The sequence below is a fragment of the Sarcophilus harrisii genome, chromosome 4, assembly GCF_902635505.1.
Source record: "Sarcophilus harrisii chromosome 4, mSarHar1.11, whole genome shotgun sequence".
NCBI lineage: Eukaryota > Metazoa > Chordata > Mammalia > Dasyuromorphia > Dasyuridae > Sarcophilus > Sarcophilus harrisii.
Genome location: NC_045429.1, coordinates 435,532,345 through 435,538,711, shown reverse-complemented (window position 1 = coordinate 435,538,711; position 6,367 = coordinate 435,532,345).

The following is a 6,367-nucleotide window of genomic DNA, read 5'->3' as shown; positions in this document are numbered from 1 at the left end:
ATCTGGGCTGGGGCCTGGAGGGTCTTGGGGCCGGACCGGGCTCAGCCCTGCGGGGATGGGGACCCACAGCGCTGCCTCTGCATGTGAATGCTGCATGTCAGGCCTAGGGTTTGGACGCAGCCCTGGGCCCTGCCGCCTTCCCTCTGGTATAATAAACTTCTTGCACCCACCCGATTGGCTGGCCGCGTCCTCTGTGGCAGGGAGGGGTGGGGGAGGGGCCAGGTCAGAGCCAGCTTCTGGGGCTGCTGCCCACTGTGTCCACCAGAGGGCAAGAGTGGGAAAGGCAAGGTGCGGAGGGCCTTGCTGCCTTGACATTCCCTCTGGGGAATGGGTGCTTTCCGAGGAGAGTAATACTCCCTTATACAGCAGGCATTATGGGATAATAACTAAAGAGCAAGATTTCCACAGACTGAAGACTTAGAGTAGATAATAGGCATTTAAAAATTAAAATCATTAAGAAGCTATCTTAACTATGGCTAGAAGAGGGGGGAGATGTGGTAGTGATCGCAGGAATTTAAAAGCCTCGCATAAAGCATCCATAGCTGGGATAAAAGCAAAACTAATGAGTAAAAAAAAAAAAAAACCAACCAAATATCACCAATGAGATCCATTCCACAAAAGATAAGTGGCCAAAACATGGCTGATTAATTTTCTTTTTTGTTTCCTCTGAGGCAATTGGGGTTAAATGACTTGCCCAGGGTCCCACAGCCAGGAAGTGTTAAGTATCTGAGATGAGATTTGAACTCTGGTCCTCCAGACCACTAGGGCTGGTGCTCTATCAACTCCACCACCTAGCTACCCCCCACCTCCCCCCCAACAAACACACACACTAATTTTCAGAAGAAAGGCAAACTTTAAGCTTTCAGAAATATCATTCCAAATTATTTAAATTGCAAATCAGGTTTCTGCTCCTAGCAAAGTGGCAAAAATAACACTTCAGAAATCTGTTTTGGAGAGGCTGTAGCAGGCCTGCCAAAAAATTTGGAACCATTCTGGAAAGCAATTTGGAATTAAACTTTTTTAAAAGGTGAGTAACCAGTTCATATCCTTCAACCCAGGAATCCCCACTATTAAGAAGTCAAAGTTCTCTCACTTTTTTTTAAAACTTCATAATATTTTTTTCCAATTACATGTAAACATAGTTTTTAACATTTGTCTTTGGAAAAAGACTTTTTTTTTTACACCAAAATACTTATAGATTTTTGTTACGGCAAAGAACTGAGGCAGTGGAAAGGGAAATATATTCATCCACCGGGAAAGGGCTAAACAATAGTATGTGGAAACGTGGTCCACAGAATTTTCCTGTAGGTTGAGAAATACAGAGAAGCATGGAAAAACAGATCAGTCACAAAAACCATGGCAATAAACAGAATTTTAAGAAAACCAAAATGTGTTTTGTAATAATCGTGAAAACATAGGCCTGGAGAATAGATTAGAAAATAAATTCCCCTCCCTCCTTTGCCTAGAAGGAAGACAATGATGTTGGGTTTGCCATATTACATCTATTATCCAACTCAGTTGATGGATTTTGGGGCTCATTTTTATTTTTTGTTACACGATATAATTTACAGGAGGAAGAGGTAAGGCAAAATTTATTTTGAAATGAAGGTTGTGTAAAAAAAAAAAAGTCAAAAACAATTTTTATAAGTCAGCAGTAGAAGCTCAAAACATCTCAACTATTTTAGGATGTAGAAGCAGAAACACATGGGGGGAAGGGAGGACAATATGTCCCCTTTATTTTCTGTGTTCCCATCACATATGTATTGTGTTCAATTCTGAGTGCTGTACTCGGGAGAGAAAGTGTCATGACTCAAGCAACAGAAAGTACTGACTGGAGACGCCTGTCTATGCAAAAAGACGACTTACAGGGGTTGTCATGTGGAAAAAAAAAAAGTTAAGTATATTCTGGCCTCAAAGGGCAAAGCTAGAAATAATAGATGGAGGTTGGAGAAGGACATATTTAAGTTCATATAAGGAAAAATGTTATAAAAATGAGAGCTGCACAAAAGAGGAATTGGTTTTCTTGGACACTGAGTTTTTCCACCATCAAAGGTCCAGTGGGAACAAGGATGACATGACCATGTGTCTTAAGTTATTGTAGAGTGGGTTTTTATATAGATTGGACCAGGAAACCTCCAAAACCTCTTTCTACTCTGATATTCTGTGAACACTTCGGGTTTATAGAATCCTTTACAGATCATAAAGCACTTTCTACATGATGGCTTTGTGAAGTAAACAGGGTAAGTTTTATTACACCCATTTTGCAAATGAGGAAATGGGTTCAGTGAGATGAACTCTGCTTGAAGTTGCATTGCTAATGGAACCCCAGTCTTTTGACTCCAAATACAGCACCCAGCTACTTCTAAGATGAGAAAAGACTGTCAGTGGAGAAATGGGGGAGCAAATTATGCTATAAGAATGTAATGAAATATTGGCCATGGTCATTCAGCTCCCGAGAGTTAGAGAGAGAATCTGAGCCTGAGTCTCTTGACTCCAAGACCATTTCCAGTACACCAGACTGCAAGGTGTTTTAGACCAAGAGAAATGAAAGAATTGATCCCTGAGGCAAGCAGACAGAAGATTCTAGTAAAGAGCGGTTTAATTCCACGATCCCACTCTTTAAGGAGGTGATCCAGTCTGAAATCCAAGTTCTGTCAAACTCCTGAGACCCGCCCTCTGTAGAAATCCCAGTCATGTCCCTGAGGTTAAATTTTCCCCAAAAAATCTGCCTGTGAGCCATCCCATGGCTGCTACCCTCCTCCATGGGTCAGTCCACCTCGGCACTCTGCCTCATAGTGTCCCTCCTTACCTCTCCTCTCCCATGCCATGAGGTATTTCCCCTAACTCCATTAGGCTTGTCAGCTCCACTTCTCCTGACAGCTAACTAATTCTTTCAGGGTGCTAAGTCCCTTTCAGGATTTAGCCTGCCAGCTAAGGGCATTCCCCAACTTCTCGAGGTGCTTCTTTTCTACTGGGTAATTATAAGGTCCATTGAGGAACTTGTCTTTCATAGCCTCAACTATTCTATCTCATATGTACCCTTCCCAGTATCTGTTGTATCCCTTCATTTTGTCGGTAACCTATTCCCCTAAATAATGGCCATTATGAATTCTTCCCATGACTGAACTCTGTCATCGTCTGGTGATTACCTACATTATCTGCATCATTTGGAAGAGCAGAGAGGAGTTGGGATCAGAAGTTATAGGTGCAAAGGACAATGGGATGGGAAGAGAGGCAGGGACTGAGGGGACCTTCAAAGGAAAGAAACAGTAGAATTTAAGCTCCTTGAGGGCAGGGACAGGGCTGTACCCTCAGCAATTCCACTGACTTCTAATACCCTTGACCAATTTTTTTTAATTTGTTGGGCACTTGGGGGTAAGTGACTTGCCCAGGGTCACACAAGTAGGAAGTGTTAAGTGTCTGAGATCAAATTTGAACTCAAGTCCTCCTGACTTCAGGGCTGGTGCTCTATTCACTGTGCCACCTAGCTGTCCCCTCCTTGAGCATCTTTTTCTACTGCCCTAGACCACCAAGATGGTGAACAACCCCCAAACCTATGGGAACTTAGTGCACAAGGGCATGTTTAGAAACCACCAAACCTCATAATGTAACACAGGAGCAGAAAGGCAAGGACTTCCCATATGTTCAGGAGAGAAGGCTCTACAGCCAGTTGGAAAGAAATGATAGTCATCATACCTAATGTTATCCCTCCCCATCCCTAAAGAAAGCCAAGGTGACAAAAGATTATTTTGAGGCTTGAATGTGTTAAGTCTAAATGCTGATTTAAGAGAATTCTGGCCATCTAAAAATGTGGGCATGGTGAACTGGGAGACAAAAAGAAAAAGGCCGAGTGAATCAACTCTAAGCTTCCTCTTTTTGTGTGTGTGTGTGTGTGTGTGTGTGTGTGTGTGCGGTGCCATTATTCTGTTTTTTTTTTTTTATGTGAAGCTAAACAAAACCAAAAACCCACCTACTTTTGCCCATAGGGTGGGGACCCAAACAGATGTTCCAGGCTAAACTAGTTTAATCTCATTAGGGAGCCTCTGATGGGCTGAATTTTTCCCAACAGATAAGTGCTTAAAAGATATGAACAGGCAATTTTCAAAAGAAGAAATTCACGTTATGGACAGCCATATTCAAATATATATATTCTCAATCATTCATAGGAAGAGAAATGAAAATGAAACAAACTTCATGAGCAGAACAAGGAGAACATTGTACGTAGTAAAAGCAACATTGCACAATGAGCAACTATATACTTGGCTCTTCTCAGTGATACAATGATCCAATACAATTTCAAAGAACTTATGATGGAAAATGTTATCCACATTCAGAGAACTATAGAGTCTGAATGCAAATCAAAGCATACTATGTTCACTTTTTTTTTCTTTCTTGTGCCTTTTTCCTTTTTGTTCTGATTCTTCTTTCACAGCAGGATTAATGTGGAAATATGTCTAATATGATTGTACATGTATACTCTGTATCAGATTTTTTTTTTTGCTGTCTTGAGGGGGGGAAGGGAAGGGAAGAAGGAAGGAGAAAAAATTTGGAACTCAAGATTTTAAAAAAGTGAATATTGATAAGAAAAAAATACTATGTTAAAGAATAGGGGACAAATAAAAAAAAATCTAACAATCTTCATTTCTTGCCTCAAACACATCAGACTGGCAAAGATGGCAAAAGATAAAAATGACTAACACTGGAGGAAGACAAGCACATGAAGCCAGTAGATCTGGGAAGTGACAGAGCCATTCATTGTGGAAAATAACCTGAAATCACACAGAATCTCACTCAAGTGATCCAGCTATAGCACTAAAAAGATCAAAGATGAAGAAAAAGGGCCCATGTATATAAAAAATATTTATAATAGCATATTTTTGCCCATCAGTTGAACAGTGGCTGAACAAATTAAGGCATATGAATGAAGGAAATATTTTTATGCGTTAAAGAATGAAAATGACTTAAGAAATCAGAGGAACTTCAAAAGTCATAATTACATGAATTAATACAGAGAAAAGTAAACAGAACCAAGAGAATAATTTACATGATGACCATAATATTGTTTTTTTTTTTGTTTTGTTTTGTTTTTTTTTAATAGCCTTTTATTTACAGGATATATACATGGGCAACTTTACAGCATTAACAATTGCCAAACCTCTTGTTCCAATTTTTCACCTCTTACTCTCTGCCCCCTCCCTAAATGGCAGGGTGACCAGTAGATGTTAAATATATTAAAATATAACTTAGATACACAATTAAGTATACATGACCAAAACATTATTTTGCTGTACAAAAGAATCAGACTCTGAAATATTGTACAATTAGCTTGTGAAGGAAATCAAAAATGCAGGTGGGCATAAATATAGGGATTGGGAATTCAATGTAATGGTTTTTAGTCATCTCCCAGAGTTCTTTTTCTGGGTATAGCTAGTTCAGTTCATTACTGCTCCATTAGAAATGATTTGGTTGATCTCGTTGCTGAGGATGGCCTGATCCATCAGAACTGGTCATCATCTAGTATTGTTGTTGAAGTATATAATGATCTCCTGATGACCATAATATTGTAAAAGAAAATCATGAAAGACTTCAGAAGTCCAATCAATGCAGCCAGAAACACTGAACACATATATATGCGGATAAGACCAATATGTTAATTTGTTTTACTTACCTATAATGATTTGTTACAGGAGATATCCTTCCAGTCCCCAGGGCATCATCCTCAATATCTTACTCCCCCTTATTCAATCAACTGTCAAATCTAATCAACTGCTCCTCAGTGCAGCCCCCTGTTCTCCACCAACAATTATCACTTTAGTTCAGGCCCTTATCACTTTCTCCCAACTAGAGTATTTCAACAATCTAACTGGACTCCAGTCTTAACACTATTCACAAGTGATTTTTCTTGAGCATATATCTTGTCTCCCCTCCTCAATCAACTCCTTTGGTTCCCTATTACCCCTAGTATAAAATATAATCTTTTGTTTAGTTTTTTAAACCCTCTGTGTTCCTCTTCTATAACATTTCATCTCATATTTTCCTGCCTTTGTTCTCCATCTCTCCTGCTTGATATGCAATCCCTCCTCTTCTCTGAGAGTACCATCTCTTCCCTTTAAGATTTAAGACCCAGCTTCTGCATGAAATCTTTTATAGTCCCCCAGAGGCTAGTGAGGTCTCTCCCAAACTATCTTGTACTTGACTACTCCATCTATATTTGTGTTTATTCATTTTCTTTTTATGCTGGATGTATTTATACATGTGCTTGTCTCCCCCATTAGCTTGTAAGCTTCTGCTTTCTGACTTGTTTCAAGACTCAAATCCTGTGTTCTCCTGAAGGATTTTCCCAGTCCCTCTTCCCTTACCCCACAAT